This window comes from Lontra canadensis, unplaced genomic scaffold (genome assembly GCF_010015895.1).
Source record: "Lontra canadensis isolate GAN:19392208 unplaced genomic scaffold, GSC_riverotter_1.0 scaffold4, whole genome shotgun sequence".
Classification (NCBI taxonomy): Eukaryota; Metazoa; Chordata; class Mammalia; order Carnivora; family Mustelidae; genus Lontra; species Lontra canadensis.
Genome location: NW_022630998.1, coordinates 42,752,311 through 42,778,381, shown reverse-complemented (window position 1 = coordinate 42,778,381; position 26,071 = coordinate 42,752,311). Strand labels below are relative to the sequence as shown.

The window sequence follows — 26,071 nt, the reverse complement described above, 5'->3', positions numbered from 1 at the left end:
CCCATCATGTCCATCTGCCCCTCACTGTGTTGTTAATTCTACCCCCTGCCCCGCCACACACACACACATAGTCATGGTATTGATGTCTCCACTGGAATTAGACTTTTAATCTTGCCATCAGTAAGCATTCTGTGGGAAGGTAAATTTCAGGCCATGAGAACGTATTTTTTCTCATCAAAAATTTCCCCTAGATTGCCTATCCATTGATGATTTTGGTCTTGACCCTTCTTTTTTGTGGTAATTGAAACTGTTACTCCCACCTCAGGGCTCTCTGCACATTTACCTGTTGGCCCATGGCATCCATGTTTGCATATTTGTTTGCAGCTTGGCCTCTTGCATTCCTTGTTCATTTCTTCCAGTGTTGATCTTTATTTTCAACCACGATGCTTCCTAGAATTTTGTTTTCTTCTGGGTCTGTTCCTTCTCTCCTTCAACCTTTGGCACGGCCTAGAGGTCTCTACAAGTTAATTTTTGGTGGTAGGGTTGTATATTTTGGGAATAGATTTTTAAATATCTTTTACTGATGGAGATGCAAATAATATATTAGTGCATTATGGTGCCTTATAATTTTATGCATTAGTAATAAGTTAGATATTTGAGAATCATTCAATAATGCAGAGAGATTTGATTTACGTCAGATCTCTGACTTAAGATTTGATTTAAGTCAGATTTCTGACAAAAGTCTTACTTTTGCCACTAGGTAGCTGTATAAACTTGGGCAAATCATTTAGTTTCTCCTATTTTATCAACTTACCGCGCCTGCAAGATGAAAAGAAGTATTTAAGCAGTTCCTGGAAATCAATTTTGGAATCTTCTGATTTTACTTCTAGATTAATAAAGATTGTGAAGATAGTGAAAAATTATTCCTAAAAAAGTTTCAGAATATTTTGACTTTAAAATTGACTATGGTCTTTGAACTGAAGTTCATTGTTTTCCTCTCTTGAAAATTTTATGACTTGTATTTCAAGGTACAGTTAAAATGATGGTAGTTACCACTTGCCGTCATCCCATTACCAAATTCAGTGTTACTTTTTCTTCTTGGGGAATTTTATTGAAAGCTAATTTTACTGAAAGCATTTACTTTTTAAGAAAAGAGGGAGGGGCGCCTGGGTGGCTCAGTGGGTTAAAGCCTCTGCCTTCGGCTCGGGTCATGATCCCAGGGTCCTGGGATTGAGCCCCACATCGGGCTCTCTGCTCTGCAGGGACCTTGCTTCCTCCTCTCTCTCTCTGCCTGCCTCTCTGCCTACTTGTGATCTCTGTCAGATAAATAAATAAATAAAATCTTAAAAAAAAAAAAAGAAAAGAGGGAAATGCCTCACAATTATTATTATTATTATTATTATTATTATTACTTTTTAAAGAGAGGTGCTTTTTGGGTCACTGAAGAATTACTCTTCACACTCAGATAGCAGTCCTATGTGTTGCTTGGCAAATAAATTATTCTGAATAAAACAATACTGTTAAAAGGAATATATCTCATCTAATACTGGCAGTCCCATACTCAGAAACAGAAATTGATTCATTCATTGGTAAAACACATGTCAGGTGACCTAAGATAATTGGGAATAAGTTAAAAAGATAAAGAGAACTATTAATAGAAAACACAAAAGAGTACTCCTCAAAATATGTCCGATGAAATTCTTACTGAAGAGTCATTTAATTATTAGCTTATCAGTCCTGTGAGTTTTTATACTGTTTGCTTGAGAGCAGAACTAGAGAAAGTGCTAAAATCCCATAGGCAGCAAGCTTAAAATAGTACCTGGCACATAGCAAGCCTCAGTTGTTAGCAATATTACTACTTCTGTTAGTAACATATTTTGGGTAAGCTTGAGTATGAAAGCCAGACTGCAGTTAATCTTTGACTTGACGGTGAAGGTTTAACTCATTGTCTTTCCTTCAGAGACTTCATTACTTCCTGATGCTAGTCGAAGGAAAACTATTTGCAGACTGTTTGACCAAGTCTTCTCCTGCCCCGCCCCACATTTTGTCCTAATAAGAGCAGTAACAGGTGGAGGAAAGCTGATAGGCAGAGCGCCATCTTGATTTCCTTGTTGTTCTGCTAGCTGCCCAGCTTTCTGGGCCATACCGCTCATTTCAGGATATCGCCCAGTTCAGGCTAATGACTTTTTCTGCTTTTGGTACCCCTCGCAGACCATTAATCTGTTTCATATTTCTTAGATTGGATTACATCTAAATTACCTTACTGATTGCAATTAACTATCTCTATAGTGAGAAAATGTTGGTTGAGAGATGGAAATGCCCACTTATTAGAACTTCTCCTTTTTTCCTTTTCCCTTTAAACAAGTGATGTGTCACATGGTGCCCTGAACTGTGGAAAGTGCTTCACTCTGACCCTTTCTCCAGGCCACTATTCTCAACTCCACTGCCCTGTCTTAGAACTTTAAGTCACTTTTCCTGCTAGACGGCAAGCTCCTTGAGGGCAGAATTCCTGTCTCCTCTGATTTGTACTCCTCACTGTTCCTGGCACAACTCCTTGCACATAGGAAGCATTCAATAAATATTGTTGATGGAATGAATAATAATAATTATTATTAATAATAATTAATTACGATTAATAATTATTCCTACAAAGTGAAAGATGACTCTGCTTGCAAGGTGAGAGTGATGATGCGATTCTCTGTGCCGTAATGGGTGGCCTAATAAGACTATCCATCTAAAACCTCTTTGTTTTTGTTCTGTGTGTATCTTAAATTCGTAATTAGCCATGAAGTCTGTGTAATGGACCAAATCTTGTGTAGTTCCACATCGGCCGCTCAAAAAATACAATGACAAAATAGTGAAGAGAGGATCCCTGTCCACCTTCAAGGATATTCAATGAATATGCTTGTAAGCAGTCATGATGTGGTCACATTGTCTTAAATGTTCTGTTGGCTCACTGAAGAACTAAGTTGAAGTAGTATGTGTCTTCATGTATGGAAAAATTGGAAAAACAGAAATCAAAATGTCCACATGACAGCATTACACTCGATAAAACAGCATTTCCTGTTCAACACACCAACAAACATTTCAGAAAACTACACCTCTCCACCTGAGAGGTATCCATATGTTAGTAAGATATAGATGAAGGCCTCGTGGCTTGCTAGGTAGGAATTTTAGTAACTGCATGACCTATAGTGATTTAAATGCCATAGGCGAGCTTGAGGGTAATGCTAACTACTTTCTCAAGGAGGAGATTAATTCCTAGCCTGAAGTATCTAGTTTTCCTTGGCAGTGCTAAATGTCGTTGTGCTCCCTCTTCCAGACACGTTGGGCATTTCAGATAAATGGCATGTTGCCAATTCATCCTAAGTAGCCTGGTAGCTGGCAGAATCCATGCTCAGCCAGTATCCGCCTGCTGGGACACCAGCCGGGAGTGCTGATGAAGTGTCAGATGTATACTTCATATACATTAATCTGAAGAGGGGAAAACTCATTTCTCCATTTGCTCCTTCCATCTTTCTGTCCCTCCCCACACACATGGGTAGTTTATCAAAGAAGTCAGAGTTGTCAGAAGCAGGGGGATTTATACAGATGCTGCTTTCTGGCAAGAAAGATGGAAATTTCAAGAGACAAAAGCAGGACCCATGGTAACTTATTTTTCTGTAGGAAAATAAGGTGGTAAGCCTCGATGATTAAAGTTTAAAAACAGTGTATGTGGCCATCATGTAAAATCCTCCCTTCTTTTGTGCTTTGGAGTCATGGACAGATGGTAGAAACACAGTGAAAACCAGTTGACAGTGTTTTTCTCCAACTTTCTCTTTGATTTGAATCATGAGCTTCATCTGCATGGTGTGTGGACCTTACCCTATCCTGTTTTTTCTTGTTGAGGTCCTCCTTGACCATCTTGTTTGAAACTGCTCCCCACACTGCAGGCCACACTCCCCACTCTTCTCCAGAGCTTCATCCTCTTCTAGTATACAACCATTTAGTTTATTATTGTGTTACATATTTATTAGACATTGTCATGAAAAATTCATTACAGTAGAGGGATTTTTCCTATTTCCCCAGCTGTCTTCCCAAGGCCTAGAGTAGTGGTGACACAGAGTAACTGCCCATCGGAGACTTGATGAATGCATAAACAAATGTTATTTCCTATCTATACACTTTTAGGGCCCTAGAGTGGACTCCTGTTTATTTTTGTTGGCTTAATTTTTAATCTGTGGTTAACGTTTTAGGTTTAGCCTAATCGAGAAGCTAATTTTCAAGCCAGAGACCAATTCACCGTGGAAACGATATTCCAGAGTTAAACTATCGTGGTTAAGTTGGAAAAAGGGCATTGGGATTGGGGAGCAAACCGATTAAGAGATCAGCTCCACTCTCTAGCACTTAGGAGCTGTGTAAGCCTTGGTTTATTCATCTATGAAGAGGGGGTAATGGTTGTAGTAACCTCATAAAGTTTTGTGAGGATCCCATGAACCATCTCATGGGCAGTCCTTTGCCCGTTGCTTGTTTCCTAGGAAATGCTGGTGTGGTGTACCTGGTGTTTATCAGAACAGTGCTTCCGCGGGGTTGTCAGGCTTAGTGGATGTGGTGTTATTAGAAGGGAGGGAAATGAGCCCATTCTCTCAGATCACCTGCTAAGAGCAGTAGTGTAATCTTTCTGTCCTTCCTGTGTGATGGTAAACCAGCTTATTTCTTGCTTCCTCATTTTGACTCAATATTACCTGACACACTGGAAGATACTTTCTAGAATAGCTAATATTTTTGAAGGGGGGAAGTGCTTTTAAATAATGTTTTTCAACTTTTAATATTAGGTTCAATGGTGTAATTTCATGTTTCTTCAGTGGCCCTCTTTTGACATAGTATCCATTTTTTTAATGAAAAAATTATGTTTCATGATGTACTATAAATATTAAGACCAAACTATTTTAACTGTAATAAATTCAAAGAGCCTTGATGAATATTCATCTTTTCCATTTGCACAAATGCATGATGAAGAGTCAGGGAAAATTCACTAAACGTATGCAAAAGTGCATTTTTCCTTTTTAATTCATTCAGAATGCACTGGCATAATGTCAGCATTTATTTAGGGCACAGACTTTATTTGCAGTCATTTAATATTATATCAATACTTCATTAGCCTTATAGCTCAAAAACAAAAACCTGAGCTGAAGTCCAATTAGTTAACTCTGAGAGAGTATCTGTTAAATATTGATGCAGGAACAATTTGAATGCCCTTAGATAAATTGCTTAACAAAAGCTGTAGAATACAACTATGAGTTTGCATTCTCTTTAGCCGTCGTGACTCAGTTTAAAGATTGCATCATATTCCATTCCATGGATTTCTCAAAATTTCTCCGTTTAGGTTATTTAGTTTCAGTTTTTAGGTTATTTCATTTTAGGTTATTTAGTTGTTCCTATTGCAGATAATGGTGATGAGCAGGCTTTTATAACTCTTTGTTCACCTCTGTTTTTAGGGTAACTTCTTGGAGTGGAATCACTGTGACAAAGGGTATGATCACTTTGGAAGGTCTCTGTACTTCTGCTAAATATTGCTTCTATGAACACTGTTCAGATTTATATATTTATATATTGAGAAAGTGCATCTCACTACACCATGGCCAGTAGTCAATATTGTCTTCTTAAAAAAAAAAAAAAAAAGAACAATAGAACAAAAAAACAACTTTGCTAGTTTACTACATGAAATAATCATTCTCTTAAATTTGTTAGATTTTTAGTGACGTTAATAAGGTTATTGGACGTGTTGAACTCTTACTCCTAAGCCTCTGAATAAAGCAAATAGGAAGTTAGGGTTATCTAAGCTTCTTCCTGCAAACTTCTTCCTTCCATTCCCTAAATCAGCTTCCCTTACCAACTGTTGGTAACCTGTGTTGATCTTGGGACATAAGAACTCCCGAGTGTGATTACAGTATATGTAGCTGAAGGCATTATTCTGTAGTTCAGAATTTTTTTCATCTGGAAAGTAGTAATCTCAATTGTGAAATAGTGCCTTCAGCTGTGGACATTATAATCAGAGTCTCAAGAGTGCTTGTACTCCAGGAATAATATGTCTCCCAGTTATTACCCTGTGAGCTAGGTTCTGTTTATAGTGAAGGGAGGAATTTTCATAACTCAGTGCTGAAATAGCCATAGGGAGCCCTGAGCAGATTATTATAGGTCAGGCCTAATCCATGAAGATAAATCTCATTATAGGTTCACCTGGGTCCATCCACAGAGCCGCTGGTTTAACATGAGTCTGTAAATCAAAGATCAGGTGAAAATCAAACTATAAAATCCTTGTCATAATCCCAACTCCTGCCTCTGTGCCTCCTTACTCAGAACATGCTTGTATGCCATGAGAATAATTAGTAGAAAAAAATACACTGAGTTCATTGTGATTCTTTGTGTTAATGACTGAAATACTACGGATCTGGCAGGTGAGGGCAGGTGGCGGGTGGCGGGGGGGTAGGTTTTTCCCCTAAAATGAAATTGCAGCTGGATTCGTCACCTAAAACTTCCCCTCTCAGTTTTCTCTTCCTGACATTTGAAAAGATTAGAAAACAGTCCTTACCTTCCTTCTGTGTTGTTCTTCCTGGGAAGGATGGGTTACCTGCCAAAGCGGCTATCTGAGGGGGGGATGCCTGAATGCACTGGATGTTAGGGACTGGATGTTATCAAAGGCATTTGATTATCAGTGGAATGAATAGTGACCAGAAATATCTTGGGGGATTTAAAGAGTAGATATGTGTGCCCTATTTTAATTTCTTATCATCATAGAGGGGATTTAAATTAATTAACGGTAGTAATACCATATATATATATGTATATATCAGTTTGTATATATTTTAAAGCTTTGGTTTCATTTATTACCCTCTTACCCAGGTGGTGTACCTGTTTAGAAGCTGGTTCACCTGTTCACCAAGCAGTATGAGTTGACCCAGGGAATGCCAGGTCGTGGCCCCTCAGCTGTCTGAGCCCCTACAGTATTTTTAGCACTAGGGGCACTGCCTGATATGTATTTAGTGCTTAGATGATGGTTGTTTACTAATAAACGTTTAGGAGATCTTAATTAAAAGAACTTTGGGTTTTCTGAGGCTCCTTCATTTGGCTTCCTGGAGCTCAGACTAGTTGAATTGCCAGGCTCTCAATGATTTGATTGACCTCTGTGTCTTGGGAAGTAATCCACATAAAGGCGGTGAAGCAGTTTTGGCTGCCATCATGGCAGGATCCCTTGATGCACCGTGGACGGTGCCACTGTTATGGACTCCTGGTCTGACACAGCATGTCCCTTTGCTCCCCTGGCAAAACCTGAGCACTTGATTATTTGCTGCCTCATTGTCAAAAGAATTCTGTCACCCTGAAAAAACAACAAGCCTGTAGTAATTAGAAGGTGGTTTGTGAGAGGGAGGACATGGGGTTGGAACATTTCCTTTCCTGGGAAAAAAATGAAAAATTATCATTGTACTTAATAGGCTTAAGAAACTTTTGTGTTTTGTGGTTCTGGAAAAGCCTGCATGTTTTGATGCTTTTCCTACTGTATTTTTCTTTTTTTTTTTTTCCCTACTGTATTTTTCTAGACTTAAACTTTCGTGGTTAGTGGAATGAATAGTATTGGTGAGAGTTCATTTATTTCATTGGCATGAAGTGTCAATCTAGCATTGGATTCCGAATCAGTGTATATCTCATTATGTTTATTAGTTAATTGACTATTAATTGAGTTCCTATTTTACAATTAGTATTAAAACCTATATGAGGAAAAAATAGAGTGAAAGCTTCCAAACACATTCTACAAGGCCAGCATTACCCTGATACCAAAACTAGGCAAAGACACCAAGAAAAAGAAAACTATAGGCCATTATTCCTGATGAACATAGACGTAAAAACTCTCAAAAAAAAAGAAAAAGAAAAGCAAACCACATTCAGCAATACATTAAAAGGATTAATTCCTGAATTCTTGGGAAACAAGGGTGGTTGACTATTCCCAAATCAATCACCATGATGCATCACATCAACAAAATAAAGGATAAAAATTATATCATCATCTTAACAGATGCAGAAGAAGCATTTGACACAATTCAAAAAAAAAAAAAAAGCTTCCATCAGATTGGGTTTAGAGGGAACATACTTCAACATAATAAAGGCCATATATGAAAAGTCCACAGTTAACATCATACTCAATGGTGAAAAACTTGAGAGTTTTTTCTATAAGGGCAAGAACAAGATAAGGATGTCCACTCTCACCACTTCTTTTCAGCATAGTGCTAGAAGTCCTAGCTACAACAATCAGACAGGAAAAGAAAAGAGTCATCCACATTGCTAAGGAAGAAGTTAAACTGTCGCTATCTGCAGATGACATGATATTATACCTAGAAAACTCTAAAGAATCCACCAAGAAACTGTTAGAAGAAATAAATGAATTCGGTAAAGTTGCAGAATATAAAATTAATACCCAGATGTTGGTAGCATTTTAATATCCTAATAACAAAGTTGCAGAAAGGGGAATTAAAACAATATCATTCGGGGCGCCTGGGTGGCTCAGTGGGTTAAGCCGCTGCCTTCGGCTCAGGTCGTGATCTCGGGGTCCTGGGATCGAGTCCCACATCGGGCTCTCTGCTCGGCAGGGAGCCTGCTTCTCTCTCTCTCTCTCTCTCTCTCTCTCTCTGCCTGCCTCTCTGTCTACTTGTGATCTCTCTCTGTCAAATCAATAAATAAAATCTTAAAAAAAAAAACAAAAACAAAAAACAATATCATTCATAGTTGCACCAAGAATAATGAAATACCTAGGAATAAACACAACCAAAGAGGTAAAAACTATAAGGCATTGATGAAAGAAATTGAAGAAACATAAAAAATTAGAAAGCTATTTCATGGATTGGAAGAATTAATATTGGTAAAATGTCTGTACTCCCCAAAGCAATCTGCAGATTCAATGCAATCCTCTCAAAATACCAACACTTTTTTTTTTCTTTAACGGAACTAGAACAAATTATACTAACATCCATATGGAATCACCAAACACCCCAAATAACCAAAGCAGTCTTGAGAAGGAAGAACAAAGCTGGAGGTGTCAGGGTTCCAGATTTCCAGATACACTACAAAACTGTAGTAATCAAAATTGTGTGGTACCAGCACACAACTGAAACACATAGATGAATGGAACAGAATAGAAAGCCTGGAAGTAAACCCATGCTACTTTGGTCAGTTAATCTAAGACAAAAGAGGGAAGAATATATAATGGGGGAAAGGACAGTCTCCTTAACAAATGGTGCTGGGAAAACTGGACAGCTACATGCCAAAGAATGAAACTGGATCAAACTTTCTTACACCATACACAAAATAAACTCAAAATGTGTTAAAGACCTAAATGTGAGACCCCAAACCATAAGAATTCCAGAAGAGAATAAAAGGAGTAATGTCTTTGACATCGGCTGTAGCAACAGTTTTCTAGCTATGTCTACTGAGGCAAAGGAAAGAAAAGCAAAAATAAACCTTTAGGACTACATCAAAATAAAAAGCTTTTATACAATGAAGGAAACCATCAACAAAACAAAAAAGCAACCTTTTGAATGAGAAAAGATACTGGCAAATGATTGATCCGATAAAGGATTAATACCCAAAATACTTAAGAGCTTAACACCAAAAAACTCCCAAATCAAACCAAACCAAACCAAAACAACACAAAAATGAAACCAATACAAATACTGTGATTAAAAATGGGTGGGGGACCTGAATAGGCATTTTTCCAAAGGAGATGCACATATGGCCAACAGACACATGAAAATGTGCTCAAGATCATCACTCAACATCGGGGAAATGCAAATCAAAACTACAGGGAGATCACCTCACATCTGACAGAATGGCTAAAGTCAAAAAGGTAATTCAAGAAGGTAATAGAGTGTTGATAAGAATGTGGAGAAAAAGGAGACCTCATGTGCTGTGGGTGGGAATATAAATTGGTGCAACCACTCTGGAAAATGGTATGGAAGTTCCTCCAAAAATTAGTAATCGAAATACCATATGATCTAGCAATTCCACTACTGGCTGTTTATCCAAAGAAAATGAAAACACTAATTCTGAAAGATACCATTCCACCCATATCCATATGCTTATAGCCACATTATTTACAATAGCCAAGATCCAGAAGCACCCCCCACCACACACAGTCAGCCATACAAAGGGTGGGATCTTCCCATTTGTGACAGTGTGGATGGATCTGTAGGGTATTATGCAAAATGAAATAGTCATCTGTGGAGTCTAAAAACTAGAACAAAGGAATAAACAAAAAGCAGAATCAGACTTACAAATGCAGGGAACAAAGTAATGGTTGCCAGAGTTCTGGGAGTTGGGGGGAGGGGCAACAATGGGTGAAGGGGAGTGGGAGATACAGGCTTCTAGTTATGGAATGAGTGAGTTCTGGGATTAAAAGGCACAGCATAGGGAATATAGTTGATCATAGTGTTTTGTGGTAACTGATGGGTACTACACTTGTGGTGAGCATGGTATAATGTATTCAGAAGTTAAATCACCATGTCATAAGCTGGAAACTAATATAACATTGTGTGTCAACGCTACTCAAAAAACTTTTTAAAAACCTTATATGAAAAATATGTGACACATAGGCTTTCTAAAAGGAGCTTCAAAGCTAGCTGAAATGAGACTTGTGAAAAATCAGCAAAGTAGAAGAAACAATGTGTTGGATAGTGTGCAGCTGTGAGAATTTATAGATCTGGAAGAGCGAGTGGGCTGCAGACCTCTAGCAAGTATCGTCAGACAAACTTCAAGGTGTAATGGCATTACGTACATAGTGGAATGGGGTGGGCGTAGTGGATAAAAGTGGACAGCATAGCGTGAATAGCAACATTTTTTCTTAGTATAATGTTTCTAGAATAGTCAGGACAAGAGACCATATGAAAACCCAGAGGCTCATGGCTCTCAGTGACAGAATAGTTTCTGGTTTAATGTGAACCCTGGAAGACCACCACCATCTGTCTGTTTGTAAGAAGAATGTCCTTTTTACTTAGGAGATCTCCCGGACGCTAAGTCTGTTATCTGCAGAGATTTTAGCCAAAAGGAAGTAAGTCTTCAGTTTTGCTGGATTCATGGCTAGATGGTAATAATGGCTTACTGAGTTACAGCTTTTCTTTATGAGCTGATACTATTAATTTGTTTTTAAGGGAAGAATGGGGCATGTGCAGTTTTAGCTCAGCTGTTTGTGATCTCTTAAATACTTGATTGTTCAGGGCAATGGTTTGTGTAAGTGTATGTCTTTTTTTTTTTAATTCTTAGACACAAGTAGTGATAGATTTTAACCTCGTAAATAATATGAATCGATGATCTCATTTTGCCCATTTTTTATATAGCTCTGATCAAAAACTCATTAATTAAACTTTAAGGAACTTACCTGTCTCCTTTATTTTCTGGAAAACATCCGTTCTTTTTTTTTTTTTTTTTACGATTTTATTTATTTATTTGACAGACAGAGATCACAAGTAGGCAGAGAGGCAGGCAGAGAGAGAGAGAGGGGAGAAGCAGGCTCCCTGCTGAGCAGAGAGCCCGATGCGGGGCTCAATCCCAGGACCCCTGGGATCATGATCTGAGCCGAAGGCAGAGGCTTTAACCCACTGAGCCACCCAGGTGTCCGAAAACATCCGTTCTATTGACAGATTCATGTGATGGAAGGCTATGAGTTCTTCATATTTAAGTGCTTCTGTGCATAGTTCCTCTTTTTGTCTGACCACGGCTGGTCTATACTTAAGCGCGTGGACTTTCTCTTCCAGGAGCCCTCCTTGACATGTCTCCCCACCCCAGTCTTCTTTCAGTTATGCATATCTGAACCAAAACATTTGTCATATAGGACTGTAAGGGTCTCTTTGCTTGCCTTCCCCACCTTCCCTCTTCCTCTTCCCCAAATGGTCTGATTTCCTAAAAGGCCCAGGATAATGATCTGTAGCTGATTGAGACATGAGTGTAGAATATCTCATGGGATGGGCTCTCAGAAATAATATGAAATGAAATATGAGCTTATGTTGGGTATGCCCATAGCACCTCTCTAAGCCTTGTTTCTGAAAACGAATTCTGGAATTGGAGAATTTTATGGATGGAACAGACCTTAGATCACCCCTCTACCCTTGCCTAGAGAGATTGGGTATTACAGTATCCTTTAATCTAAATTGTGTTCATTTTTTTACAAGCCCTTGATTTAGAATTTAATTACTATAGGCAGTTTAATGTTTAAGAGCATGAGCTTGGGAGCCAGGCTGCCTAGGTTGGAATCTAGAGTTTACTACTTAATAGTTGTGTCCTGTTGGCCAAGGAGCATAACCTTCCTGTGACTCTGAAAAATGGGAGTATTAACCATACCCATCTTCTGTGGTTGTTGCGGGAATCAGGGAGTATATCGGAAGAGCACAATAATGTTAACTGGTACCATCTTGTTCAAAAGTAGTAAGTTCACATATTTATTAAACCAGGGAACTTAAGTTTTCTTGAATGCTTATCTGAAGTTTATGATTTAAAGAAGTGATGAAACTGGCCTGGTAAAGATAAGTTTGTCTCTGACTATGTTCAGATAACTGCAGGTCTACTCCATTTTCTCTAGCATAATTTGTAATACAAGAAGTTTGTTTGACATTAGAAGTTAAGAGAAAGTGTAAATTCGCTTTTTATTTTTTTAAGATTTATTTATTTTAGAGAGAGAATATGCACGCAAGCAGGAGAAGGGGCAGAGGGACAGGGAGAAGCAGACTCCCCACTGAGCAGGGAGTCCGATGTGGGGCTCGATCCCAGGACTCCCAAGACCATGACCTGAGCTGAAGGCAGACACTGAACCAACTAAGCCACCCAGCTGCCCCTGTAGTTTGGCATTTTCAACATGAAGTAAACTTTTAGGGATGATATTGTCAAGTAAACAAAAGTAAAAGGGCTACCAGAGAAAGGAAACCCCAACTGCTTTTTTTTTTTTTTCCATTTTCCTCATTAAATTATATGAAAGACTTTCCAGACTCTTGGTCTCTTGGTCTTCATGCATAGTCTTTTTTTTTGCTTTTTTCAAAAAAGCAAAAAATTATTTGAGAGAGAGAGAGCATGCAAGCACAATGCGGGGAGAGGCAAAGGGAGAGGGAGAAGCAGACTCCCCGCTGAGCAGGGACCCTGACTCTGGGCCTGATCCCAGGACACACTAGGATCGTGACGTGAGCCAAAGGCAGCCACTTAACCAACTGAGCCACCCAGGCACCCCTGAGTTAACATTTTGTATACTTAGTGCAGTACCTTTGTATCTGGATCTTTGGTATACCAACATCTATTTTAAGATACAGTTGATTTTGCCATCACTTTTTGCCATGGGCACATTTTGCTATCATTTGTGCAGATCTAATGAAGAGAATGCCTGGCAGGCTTCAGATATTTTGGCTGACTCACTCCATCACTGAATGTGTGTCCCTACTATGTAAATGTATTTTAAAATGATTTACATGTACTTAGAGATGGTGTTAAAAAAACAATTTAGGGGCTCCTGGGTGGCTCAGTGGGTTAAGCCTCTGCCTTCAGCTCGGGTCATGATCTCAGGGTCCTGGGATCGAGCCCCGCATTGGGTTCCCTCTTCAGCGGGGAGCCTGCTTCCCCCTCTCCTCTCTGCCTGCCTCTCTGCCTAATTGTGATCTATCTCTCTCCATCAAATAAATTAAAAAAAAAAAAAAAAAACAATTTAACAGAAGACCTGTGCATCTTTACTAGGAAACTGTTAGAACGTACTGTAGGGGTTTAGCAGGGGTCTGGGGCAGCTCCATTTGTCAACTTTAACCATTTAGCTGCCATGACATGGACAAGTCCCAAGAGTCCCAGGGATGATGATGGGGGAGATGAAGTGTACACAGAATGACTGAGGCAGTGACTGTTTGCCAACCTCTAAAGGAGGTATTTTAGCCATCAGAACTGGTGTGTTTTGGCTGAGCATCAGCCTGAATATCAACTTAGGAAATGTACTAAAGCCAATAAAGAAGAAACACAGAAAATGGCAACCGATATCGTTTTCCCCCTAAATTTCATTTTATTATATGTACCCCTGAGGTGTCCATATTCCACTTTGTAGATTCTTGGAATAAACTGTAAGGCCTTCCTTCTTAAACCTGCTACTGCAGAGTTTTGTTGATTAAATGATGTTTTGAATGCTCAGTGAGGCTGCCTTTTCTCTTTGGGAAGGGCTTATTTTATTTTACTTGTCAGTGAAAGGAATAGCAAATCTTTGCTACACATGTCATTAACTGCCACTAAATCGACACAAATGTTGACAGTTACTGTGAGAAATGTTTCAAAGCTAATTATGCTAATTAGAATGTAACATACCAGTAATTGCATGTATTCAGATATCATACCATCACTTTTTGTATTTTCTTCTCCAGATGTAAGACATTTATTCATTTGTTGCTTGAAAAGCTGCAGAATTATAGCTAAGATAACAAATAATTGCCAGCAAATAAAATTGGTTCTTTAGAAATATGCTCTAATTGGTTAGCTATGTAAAAGACAGAAACAAATGTTAGCATGTTAAGCATATAAATTAGGAGCATTGCTTATGAAATCCTTAGTTTTGGGCTTTTCATTTAAATAAGCCTTCTTATTGCAATTAATATTATCGTTTGGTTTATGACCCTTAAAAATATATTTCCTTTCAGCATTTCTTGGAGTTCTAATTTAGCTTTCTTATACATGTTAGATGATTTGCAATTTAGATTTTAATTTGATTTCCATTCTTTAAAATACCATTTTTCTTGTATTTCATTTTTATTTAAAGCATGATTCTCTGTATTCGTAGAAGCTAAGCATAAATGACTAGAAAAATCAAGCTCTTAAGTGAGCCCAGAACATAAAACATTTTAATAGGAATTTCACATAACTAAACTAAGTATTTGAGAGTCCAACCAAGGAATTATGGCTGTTTGGAAACAAACTTTATGGGACATAGCGCTCCTAATTTAACTTCTCTTAAAGTTCTTTTAAAAATAGCGTTTCTTTTGTTGATTTAAAATCGCCAATACTTCTTACATATGTAGAGCGTTATATATGTGTTTCCCTGGTTATTTTAGGACCGTATCTACCTGAAGAGACAGGTTTGGTCTCTATAGTTCTTTAGAGTTTTGAGTATATATTTTTTTCTCTAAAGAGTTTTGATATGAGTGGGGGGCACCTGGGTGGCTCAGTGGGTTAAGCCTCTGCCTTCAGCTCAGGTCATGATCTCAGGGTCCTTGGATTGAGCCCCGCATCAGGCTCTCTGCTCAGCGGGGAGCCTGTTTCTCCCTCTCTCTCTGCCTGCCTTTCTGCCTACTTGTGATATCTCTCTCTCTCTCTCTCTCTCTCTCTCAAATAAATAAATAAATAAATAAATCTTAAAAAAACAAAAAAAGAATTTTGATATGAGTGTTTCTCTTGTAATTGGAGTATGTGTGGGTTTTTTCCCTCCCAGTTGTGACTCACATAAATTAGCCCAACACTTGAGGAACCCTGACCCTAATTCTGTAGGATTTGAAGCATCCATACCCTTCTCAATTGAAGTAAACTCACGGTGTGGATCTGGTGTGATGTCCTCAGAAGGGAAGTGTGTTTCTTTTAAACCCCTCTTGTCACGAATTCTGCGTAATTCTGCTGGCAGATGCTGTGCTTTACCTATTTTTTTGCTAAGGACTTTTTCAGCATGTAGAAGCTGCTGTTATCCTTAGTATACAGGCCCTTTGTCTTGGTTTATTTACCAATGTTAAAAGATAGTAGGTGATGGAAAAGATTGACACGTGTGGGCTTGGGAAACTTAGGACTGAATTCTAGTTACCTGGCTCTGTAATTTTAGGCAATTGTCACTTAACTTCATTGAGCCCTGGTGTCTTCATTAGTAAAATGAGAATAGTTAATCCTGACAGCATTTGTTGTAACAATTCAGGGATACAACATAACATAAATCAGAACTAACTACTAAGTACTAGGCTTTCTTTGCGTATTTCTCTATTTCTGGGCTTCTCTTTCTTGTAACTGGTCTGTTTGTCTATTTTTGTGCCTATATCACACTTTCTTTATTTCTTTAACTTGATAACAAGTCTTATTATTAACTGGTCAAGAAAAGTTCTTTATGTCATTGTTCTTTAACAGTATTGGCTGTTTTGGCATGTTTATCTTCTGTATAAATTTACTTGTGAAGTTCTTCGAGCTAATTAGATTTTGATTAGAATTATGTTAAATCCTGAGATCAATTTGGGAAATTGATAGTTTTATGACTGAGTTTTATTATTCTAGAGCATAGTATATTGCTTTGTTTACTTAGGGCTTTTTAAATGTTCTTATCTACAGAATGAATTTGTATATCCTTTATTAGATTTACTCTTAGGAATTTTAAATAAGATCCTTTAAAAATAAACATGTACACCTGTTTGCTAATGTCTAGAAATTGAAATGGCTTTTACATATTTTTAAATTAATCAACCTTGCTAATTCTTACTGATTTTTTACATATCTGTAGATTTGGGGATGAGAGTTTTTGTAGACAATATAGGCAATGATGATCTGCAGATAATAACAGCTTTATTCCTTTTCCAGTCTTGATAGATTTTATTTTCTTTTAAAAGTCTTAAATCACTAACCAGGATGTCCAGAATCATGTGGAAAAGAAGTGATCACATGCATTCTTGTCTTGTTCTTAAACACAAAGAGTATTTTGAACATTTCATTTAAGTATGATGAATGCTTTGATGGTTTTTTTTTTTCTTTTGTAGAAGCTCTTTATCAGGTGAAGAATTTTTTTGTTGTTCTTTTTTTAAGTAACCCCCCCTTTTTTTCCATTGTTGATTGTTATTGATCTGATGTTTTTGAAAAAAATGCCACATTGTCATGACAAAAACTTTAAAAAATACTTTTGTACAGTCAGTTTACTAGTATTTTATTTAGGATTTTTTCATTCCTGTGTATTAATGGTATTAGCTTATAGTTTTCCTTTCTTGTGTTGCCTTTGTTAGGTTACGTTAGCTCAACAAAGTGAATTAGGAATGTATCAGTCATTCCCTTATTCCAACCATAATGCTGGATAACAAGCCACAGTTTCTCAGTGGCATCTGTTAGGAGTATTTATTTCTTGCTGTGGGTCTGTGGTTTGCCCGGGGTAGCTGCTTTAGGTGGTGAATGTTGGGTTGGCTTGGCTTAAATCTAATCTCGAAGTCAGGGTCCTGTCTGCTCTGCAAGGATTACTGTGGGACCCAGGATGAAGGGGAACACTTGTCTGTAGAATGGTATTCTCGTGCTGGAATTTGGAAACTTCTAGAGGGGTGAGCCGAATCCGTTCTTAAGGATTAGGCTTGAAACGGCCATAGTGACACTGCTGTCTTTTGGTGAAAGCAAGCCGCATGATTAAATCCAGCATCAGTAGGGGAGAAGAAATACCTGCTAAACAGCAGTTGTATCTAGCACAGGGAAAGTTCCTTCTTTTTCTAATCTTTGGAAGAGTTTGTGTAACAATGGCTTGATTTCTTGACTGTTCTGAATGTTACCTGTTTTGTAGTTTAGTGGATCTGTTTATTGTGTTTGAAAATTATGTTTATTGCGTGGAAGCTGCAGTTTTGATTCCTTTCCCATTCTTATTATTGTTTAGTGGAGGGGCACTTGGGTGGCTCAGTCTCTTAAGCATCTGACTCTTGACTTTGGCTCAGGTCATGATCTCAGGGTCAGGAGATCGAGCCCCATGTCAGGCTCCACACTCAGTGGGGAGTCAGTCTGTCCCTTTCCTTCTCCTCTCCTTCCCCTACTCATGAGCGTGTTCTCTCTCTCTCTCTCTCAAAAATAAATAAGTAAATGATCTTTTAAAAATTATTTATTTGTGTTTTCTCTCTCATGCTTTGCCCCCTTCTGTCAGTTCTGCCAGAGGTTTGTCCATATTAACTCATTTTGAATGGCTCTGGGTCTCATGTCATGCCTAGAAAGGTATTTCTTCTTTGCAGATTCGAACAATTTATCTCCTACTTTCTTTTATGTGTTAATTTTCAGTGTTTATATCTGTAATCTGTTTGGAGCTTATTTTTGTTGAGGAGTAGAAGAGCAGTCCATCCTACTATTCTTTTTCCCAGTGGCTAGCTAGTTTTCCCAGCACTATTACCAAACCGTTTCTCTTCCCCTCTGATTTGTAATACCACTTGCAGAATGAGCTAACCCAAGCGCATTATAGGTCTATTTCTTGGCTCTGTTCTGTTCCTTTGCTTTGTCTTCTTGTATTTATATCATATAATTGAATTCCTTTAGTTTCATGCTATTTTTAACATCTAGTAGAGCTGGTAGGGGAGCCTCCTTACTCTTGTAGTTATATTTATTTACAATTACATTTAAAAGACTGTCCCTCATTTTAACATTTTTTTTTTTTCCTATCTCTGGAAATAACTTCCTCATTTTCTTTGAAAACCAGTGAGAGGGAAAAAAAATCATCCTTTGTGAAAATATTACACATCTGCTCTTTTTTTTATAAATCCATAGTTGGAGTGGAGAGAGAAATCATTTATTCTCTTGTCAGGCTTCCGTGTCAGTCTCCTGGCCTATGCGCTGTGCCGTGTTGGGACACCATTTGCTGAGACTTGAATGTGCCAGTTTCTAGTGGAGTGGTGTGACCCAGAACCCTGGACCTTGCTGCTCTCTGGAGTGGGGCTCCCCAGTGATGGCTGCCACCAGCCTAAGAAACTGGAGCCTGCCGGTAGCAGGTCTCCAAAGGCTGTTCCAGAGACAGGAGCTGGGAATGTGATGTTGGCATTCCCTCTACATATGCAGAAGCTCCTCCTTGGCCAACCTCAGGGGCTCCTTTGATTTCATGAAGGCACTGACTGTGTTACCTTATAGCTCGAAGTTGTGAAATCCAAATGTCGCCCACACACCACACTACCAACTACCACAGTACCTATAGAGATGTCCTCTGCTATAGCAACTTTTCCTTGGTGGCAGCATCAGAAGAGCCAACAAAAGAAGTGAAAAGTTAGTGCCTGCACCTTTGCTGGCTCGAGGGGTTTTTCACAAACTGTTGTTTCTCTGAATCATTCAAAACATCCTCTGCCCCTTGTGCTAAAGGCAAAGGACATGCTCAAAGGGGGATGGGCACTGACAGCGCACGAGCAATAATTCCCCTAATCCATCAAGCCTGACAAGCATCCAATTCCTTGCCCTGTCAGAGTCGGCAGAGGCTGGAGGAGGATTGAATAATCCCCACTTGTCTGGCATTTTAAGCAAATCTGAATTTGATATGAAATTAACTGGAAGCAGCTGAAGTTGCTGGTGGCAACAGTTCTCACTAAAGCCCTGAGCTTATAGCCTGTCCCACAAGGCATAGAAGGATGTGACAGTCGTGCATCTGAATTACGACCATCACCTAAGCCTGTCAGTGCTGATAGCTCTTCATTAAGAGGGGAAGGTTAGGAATCCAATATCAGGGCAAATGAAGCCACATCTTTGGTCTGCTAGAACTTTATTTGCCTTTTCATCCCCAGAGTCTTAGATTGGGTAGATCAATTAGGAAATTAAGGATTAGATGACTTCTGTGTTCTTCATTTTTTTATTCTAAAAAGAAGAGTTTATTTTTGTATCATAAGTTGATAAATTCCCAGAGAACATTTAAACATTTTTCTTAAAAGGTAGGGATAAAAATCATGTATACTATACAACCATTCTTAACCCGTTTTCTCTAAATATAGATTTTCTTTTCATGTCTCCTAGTAACTTGTGGTAGTTTATAGGCATTCTTTATTACTCAGATCTGTTATTTCCCCCACGATGTCAGTCTCAGACTGGTTACCTGTCTGATTTTTTAATTTTTTCCTTCAGTTTCTTTCTGCCTATTTTCCTTTTCTGTAGTTTGGAACTCTGAGAGTGGAAGTCTGAAGGTGTTTATGTCTCAGCGGGTGCCAGCCCTTTGTCCCGGGGGCCACCTCTGACCATTGGTGCCCATCTTTTATTCATGTGTTCTCTTCCCTCTCGTTCTTCTAGTTGCTTGTGCCCCAATTTGCCATCACAGAGGATTGTACATCTTTATGCTCATGGGCATTGTGGAGCTGAAGCCTCGCTTGTCTGTCTGGCATTTCCTCCATGTGTGCTCTCCCCTCAGACAAGGGGGCACCTGGTTCCTGGAAGAACGTGTCTCTCTGGCAGCTTCTTCCTTTAAGCCCGTCAAGTCCTCTGCTTCCCGGGCCCTCAGCCCTTTTGTGTTGGCTGGCCTGCTATCAAAGGCGATATCCCTAGATACCTCTAGATGGCAGCATCCACCTCCCTGTGCCTTGCGGCTAGCATAGAGAACACTTGACTGTAGCCTCAAGGGTGATGTTAGTGTGGCTGCCTGGCTTTGTCATGAGTGCTTCCTCTCACCCTTTCTTCTGGGTCTACGAGTGTTTTAAACTCCACAGGCAACTATGAAGTTGGAATATCTAATACACCCTTTTGCTGGGTCCTTCCACAGTCTATAACTCTCAAAGCCAGAAACTTGAATTATTCATTTGTGTTTTATCTAGTGAAAATTTTGTTGTGTGGAGCACTGCTTTAACATGTGGCTTGAGGTTTCCTGGTTTCCTGCTAGTTATATTTTTTAAAAAGTTGCTCACGAGGGCTCCTGGGTTTTGCTGCTGGAGAGACCTAGGAGCTGATGTGTTAGATGCGCTGGCTCTCCTGGTTCTTGGCAGGTGCTGTAGTTGGTGTAGCTCTGAGTTCATTTTGTGCAACTCTCTTTAACGATGATAGCAAGTATATGGCCCCAAATTCAATGACGCTGTTTCCTGGTTCAGAGTACTTTAAAGGTAATTACAGTGTAGACATGAAATCAAGTATAGGGGAGTGTTCTGTTTTTTAAAAATATTATTATGTTGGAGGGTTTGACTAGTTGTAATTTTTTTTTAACCTGTTTCCCGATGAAACCTTGGATGCTGGGGAGGCTGGCAGAGCCGTGTCTTTGTGTCCTCTGTTGTCCTAGATCCAGGCCAGCACCCACAAGTTTCTCCAGAAACCTCTCCTTTACTAACAGCATCCTCTTTGCCCTATATTTGGTTGTGGTTCTTGATACTGTGGAACAAACCATTTATGTCAGAATATTTAAACACACATTCTCTCTGCCTTAACTTCTATGTTCCGGTGGAATTGTGTTCAGTTGATTTAAACAAAATATCCAACAGCTCAGCGAGCACATGCATTCTATTGGCTGTGGCGCCTGTGTCCCAGGTCAGCCTTTTTCTCTGCTGTGGTGGAAATGAAACTCAAGCAAAAGAGATGAGCTAGATTCTGCATCGTAAGATGCCTTTATGCACTTCACTGAGAGATGTGCAATTGAAGGTAGACTCCCTTTTCTGAAGGGTATTTTTTAAAATGAGACGCAGAATTTCTCCTGGGGTTAGGTGGGAGCCTTTCTGAGTACAGTCTTACCAGAGCTTACCTGTATGCCAGGAGATGTTCCCTTCACTCTGCGATTTTTTTCCTTGGTGCCTCTCTCCATGGTTTCAAACTGAAGTGCTCCCCCCCCCCCGCCCCATAAAATGTGACGTTTAGACGAAGAACTTTGAAATCAGAGAATGGCGCCTGAATTCATCTGGGAGTGAACTTACGTGGAACGGGCTCTTCAAGCATTTCTTCGGTGATCACTAATCAGAAATGCTCTTGCCACATGTTATTTTCCTAATAAACATGAGAGTCATTTACTTATACCCGTATAAGTAGGGGAGCCTTATGGTCACTCATGACACCAATACAAATTCAGAATTATGTAGTTCTAATTGGCCATCACTCAGCAACAGTCTCCTAGTGTCCTCACTTGGGAGCTGATCTGCCCTGGAGGAGGGGAACACTCATTCATTCCACTGACTTGACCTTCTTTCATGCTGCTGATTTACATTTTAATGGTAATATACATATATTTTTTAAAATATAGGGATCTTTGAAAAAAATTAATAGCCCACAGTGTTGCTACCCATTGATACATTTTTTTCGAAGATTTTATTTATTTGACAGACAGAGATCACAAGTAGGCAGAGAGGCAGGCAGAGAGAGAGAGTGGGAAGCAGGCTCCCTGCTAAGCAGAGAGCCGATGTGGGCCTCAATCCCAGGACCCTGGGATCATGACCTGAGCCAAAGGCAGAGGCTTTAACCCACTGAGCCACTCAGGCACACCTCCCCCCCCACCCCCCGCTGTTGATGTTTTTATAAAAAGCCATACATATCCAGTATTAGAAAATACCAAGAATAGGAAAAGGTAAGAAAAAAAATGATTTACTTCTCTTTGTCTGTCTCCCCAAAGGTAATCGTTACTAATTGTTTCTTGTTAGTTGTGGAAAAAAATAATGTATGTCTCCCTAAACGTATACAACTAAGTTTTTTTGGAATTTTTGGGAACTGCTTTGACTTTACTTTTGAATTTAATGTGAAGATATCTCATACTAGCACAGAAAAGTCTCCTGTGCCCTTTTTAATGATGACACACTATTTCCTCACATGGATGTACCATTGTATAAACTGCCCGAGCGGTCCCCAGGGTGTGGGCTCTCAGATGACTCTGAAAGCCCTGCAGCTCTGACCTGTGACATCCGCTGTGAGAACACTTGCACGCCATTATTTTTAGTGGGAGGCTGATTTGTAGTTGTTGGTGAGGTAAGTTTTCCCCCAGTGTTTAATCAGGATGATTTAAGAGAGCATTGTGTTATTGTAAATAAATGCCATAACAAGCACACTCAGTTTTGGCTGATTTAGAAGTTTCTTCAATATTGTTATTATTTACGTGTAAAAACGATGGATATTTATTTCCCTCACTTCCAGGCCATTTTGGCAGAGGTAGCTTCCCTTCCACACAATCCATCAGGACCTCAGGCTGACAAAGGTTCTGCCATGCTTCTGAGTGTTAATGCCCAGATAGGAGATGGAGAGGAATCACATCTACTTGCTAGTCCATTGTCTGGAACTTGGTCTTGTAACCATACCCAAGTCCAAGAGAGTCTAGGCAATGTATTCTAGCTGTGTACCCAGAAACATGAAGAAGTAGTGGGATGAACAAGTAAATAACTAGTTAACATGACCAAAAACATGAATGGGAGCACCACCCAAGCCTCACTTGTCACTGGAATTGGTGCTTCTGGCTGCCTGTTCTCTGTTTAGATATTCCTGGTGCAGGTGTCCCCTGCTTTTCAAAATTTCGCTTCATTTTTGTGAAGAACATGCATTAGTGCCAAAAGAAATCTGGAGAGGGTTTTCATGTTGGGAAAAATGCTGAAGAGCCAGAATAGGGTTTAGTGTTTTGCCCCAAGTTTTTACAGAGGCAGGGCGCACACACCCATGCCCAGCCTTGAGAGTGACGCTGCCAGGCTCCTCCCCACGGGACTTACACTCAGCCTCTCAGCATCAGGCTGCCGTGGCTTTGAACATCTGTGCTTTATCTTGGGCATCTTTGAGCATGATGTGTCCTAAGTCATCAGAAAAGCCTGGGAGGTTGTTTTCTTGGGTCTGGGCGTGCTCAAAAGGTTCTCCATGTAAATTAGTGGTAATTGCTTCTTCAAGCTTTCATGGCTTATGAAAGATGTCATAGGATAGCTGGGGAAATCTGTATCAAGTGGATGGGCTAGTTAATCCAGAGAGAATACTTTCTGCTCTGCTCTCCCAATTCCCTTTGTCTCCCCTCTCTGCCCTCCTTCTACCCTCACGATTCTTTACTGACTGTGATAGTATAGTGGCTATGCGGAGGAGTTAATCCAGTGTGTGGTTGAACTTGAGAGGAAAAGAGAGGGAGAAGGATGGAATGGGAAGGTTTTTTTGCCAAGTCCCCCTTTTAAAAGGCTTTCCTCTGAAATCAGGAATTAGAGGATGCTGCTGTCCTTGTGTAGAACCACTGTGCTTCTGCTCTCTCTGTCCTTCTGAGAGTAACTAGTCGGAGGGAAAACCTTATTGGCTTTCCAGGTGGTGACTTTGTGCATAGAGGAGGGCCGTGAATGCCCAGGATCTGGGTAGAGGCCCAGAGAATCTGCCTGGCAGAATGGTTCACGTTGGCTTCTGCTCCTACCACCAGGACTCTCTGATAGTTGGTCCCTCAGTGCTGGAGAGAGATGTCAGCAATGCTCTACTGCCTTTTGCCTCTGCTTGCGAGGAGTGTTGGGGAGAAGGGCCGATTCCCAGCCTGGCTATGGCAAAAACCCTGCTATTGGAGAATTAGTAAAATATAGCATCTTACTCTGCATCTGTATTCTTTTTTTTTTTTTTTTCCTAAATAACGTTTTAGGGTGGGAGTGAAAAATAGCAGCTATATTCTTGGTCTCTGGATATATTTTCAATGTGAGAAATAAGACAGACTTGTCCAAACACATTGGAAGTTTAAATGAAAAAATGATCCAGGATGTTTAGAAAAAAAAAGAAAGAAAGAATGAAAGTGTTTGTCCTTCCAGCTCTGCCCCCCCACCCCCTGCTGTCCCATCACCTTTCCTTTTGTTTATTCAAATAATTTGGATGCCTGTCAGATCTAGGGCAAGCTTCGGAGTTATTTCTGAAGCCTTGATAGAACACAACAGCATATTCTGGGTAGGTTAACGTCTGTTAATGTATGCATTTTATAATTCAGTCATGTCAAGAAAGTATTCAGTCTGGTCCGCATCTTGATTTAGTTGTGCGATGGGTGCCCGTGTCACTTTGTCAGGGAGGTAGATGGACACATTAAAAGGCAAAAAAGACCTGTTTCGTTAGTCTCGATTGATGAAGGCATTGCACATCTTTAAATAATGCTACCTGTCAAATTTTTGGACACTTTTCCAAGAGAGGAGGAAAGATATTAAAAAGAGAGCTGTGAATGCAACAGGGACTGACCGAGAACCTGGTGGCTTTAGGAATCAATACTATAATTGTGTACCTATGCTGTAATTTATCAAAGCCCCTCAACGTATTTTACAAGGGAGTTCAGGAGCGCTCTCGTTTTGCAAATGAAGCCGCTGATGGCTGGCTGTAAACTGCTCCTCAGCCACAGTCTTGGTCTGCGTTTGAGTCAGGAGGCAGAGAACAGGAAACAACAAAATAAAAGACCCGTAAAGGCCAGGTGGACGGTGGTGCCCTCTGCGTTGGAACGCTGTCTGTCCGTATCATGACAAGAAAGCCGGTAGGTGCCAAGCTGAGCTCCGAACCATACCAGACCAGGAAGAATGCCAAGAAACGATCGATAGAAGATGTATTACTGAAAATTAATATTCTGTGGCTGGATTATTCTTACTGATTGAGGGGTTTTGAAAGTGGCCATGGATAATTTTGTAAACGAAAGGATTTGTATTTCTGGAGCAGAACGCCAAAATAACAGAGGAAATCCCATCTCTAGCACAAAGCCTTGAAACACAGCTCAGGAAACCCAAAACTGGACTTGTGTAACCTCAGGAGGGTCTCTGCCTCTTCTTGCTTAGAGAAGAGGTTATCCTGCAAAGCCACACATGGTAAAGCTTCATTTGCCGTGGTCACATCTTTGCCCTGGTAGAACCTGTGTTTAATAGTCAGAGGACACGTTAACGGCCTTATCTATAAAGAGGAAAACCAGAGATCTTGCGACGCCTGAAGCAGGGTCAGGTGTTTGAAATAGGGGAATGTAAGGCTGAGGCTGGAGAGGAGAATTCTCAGAGTTTGGGAAGAGCCAGTTCTGGTTTGCTCCAAAAGGCTGTTCTCCTGCATTGCCCTTGGAGCGTGGTAATGCTGCATAGTTGCGTGTGAATGTCAGTGGGTTTAGGGAGCTGCTGCCCTTGACCATGCCTGGCTACCTCCCATACTCCCTTCAGTCCCCTTCCTCCTGGTGTTCTCATTGTCTACCTATATCCCCACCTCTCTTGCAGTGAAGTATATTATTTATAGCAGATACAAGGTGAAGCAGCCTCCCTGGATCTCAGTTCTCAGCTTTCTGAAGGAAAGGGTTTGAGACGATTTCCAGCTTGGAAATGGAGTGATTCTGGGGTTCATCTGAGACTGACCCTCCTCACTGAAGCATCTCCTGGAAAATGTTAATGACAACTCTATGTTGTTCTAAGAGTTTTTAAAGAAATCGAATTTCCTGATAAAAATACTCTTGGGAAACCTGAATATATAGTTACTGACCATTTACCACCTTCTGGTGGGGAGCTTTTTTTTTTTTTTTTTTTTTTTTTTT

At 39.9% G+C, this 26,071-nt stretch overlaps 1 protein-coding gene across 1 annotated transcript in view; it reads left to right on the top strand.

Moving 5' to 3' along the window:
• Nucleotides 1-26,071, top strand: part of MAST4 (microtubule associated serine/threonine kinase family member 4) — a 557,439-nt gene that overhangs the window by 167,572 nt on the left and 363,796 nt on the right.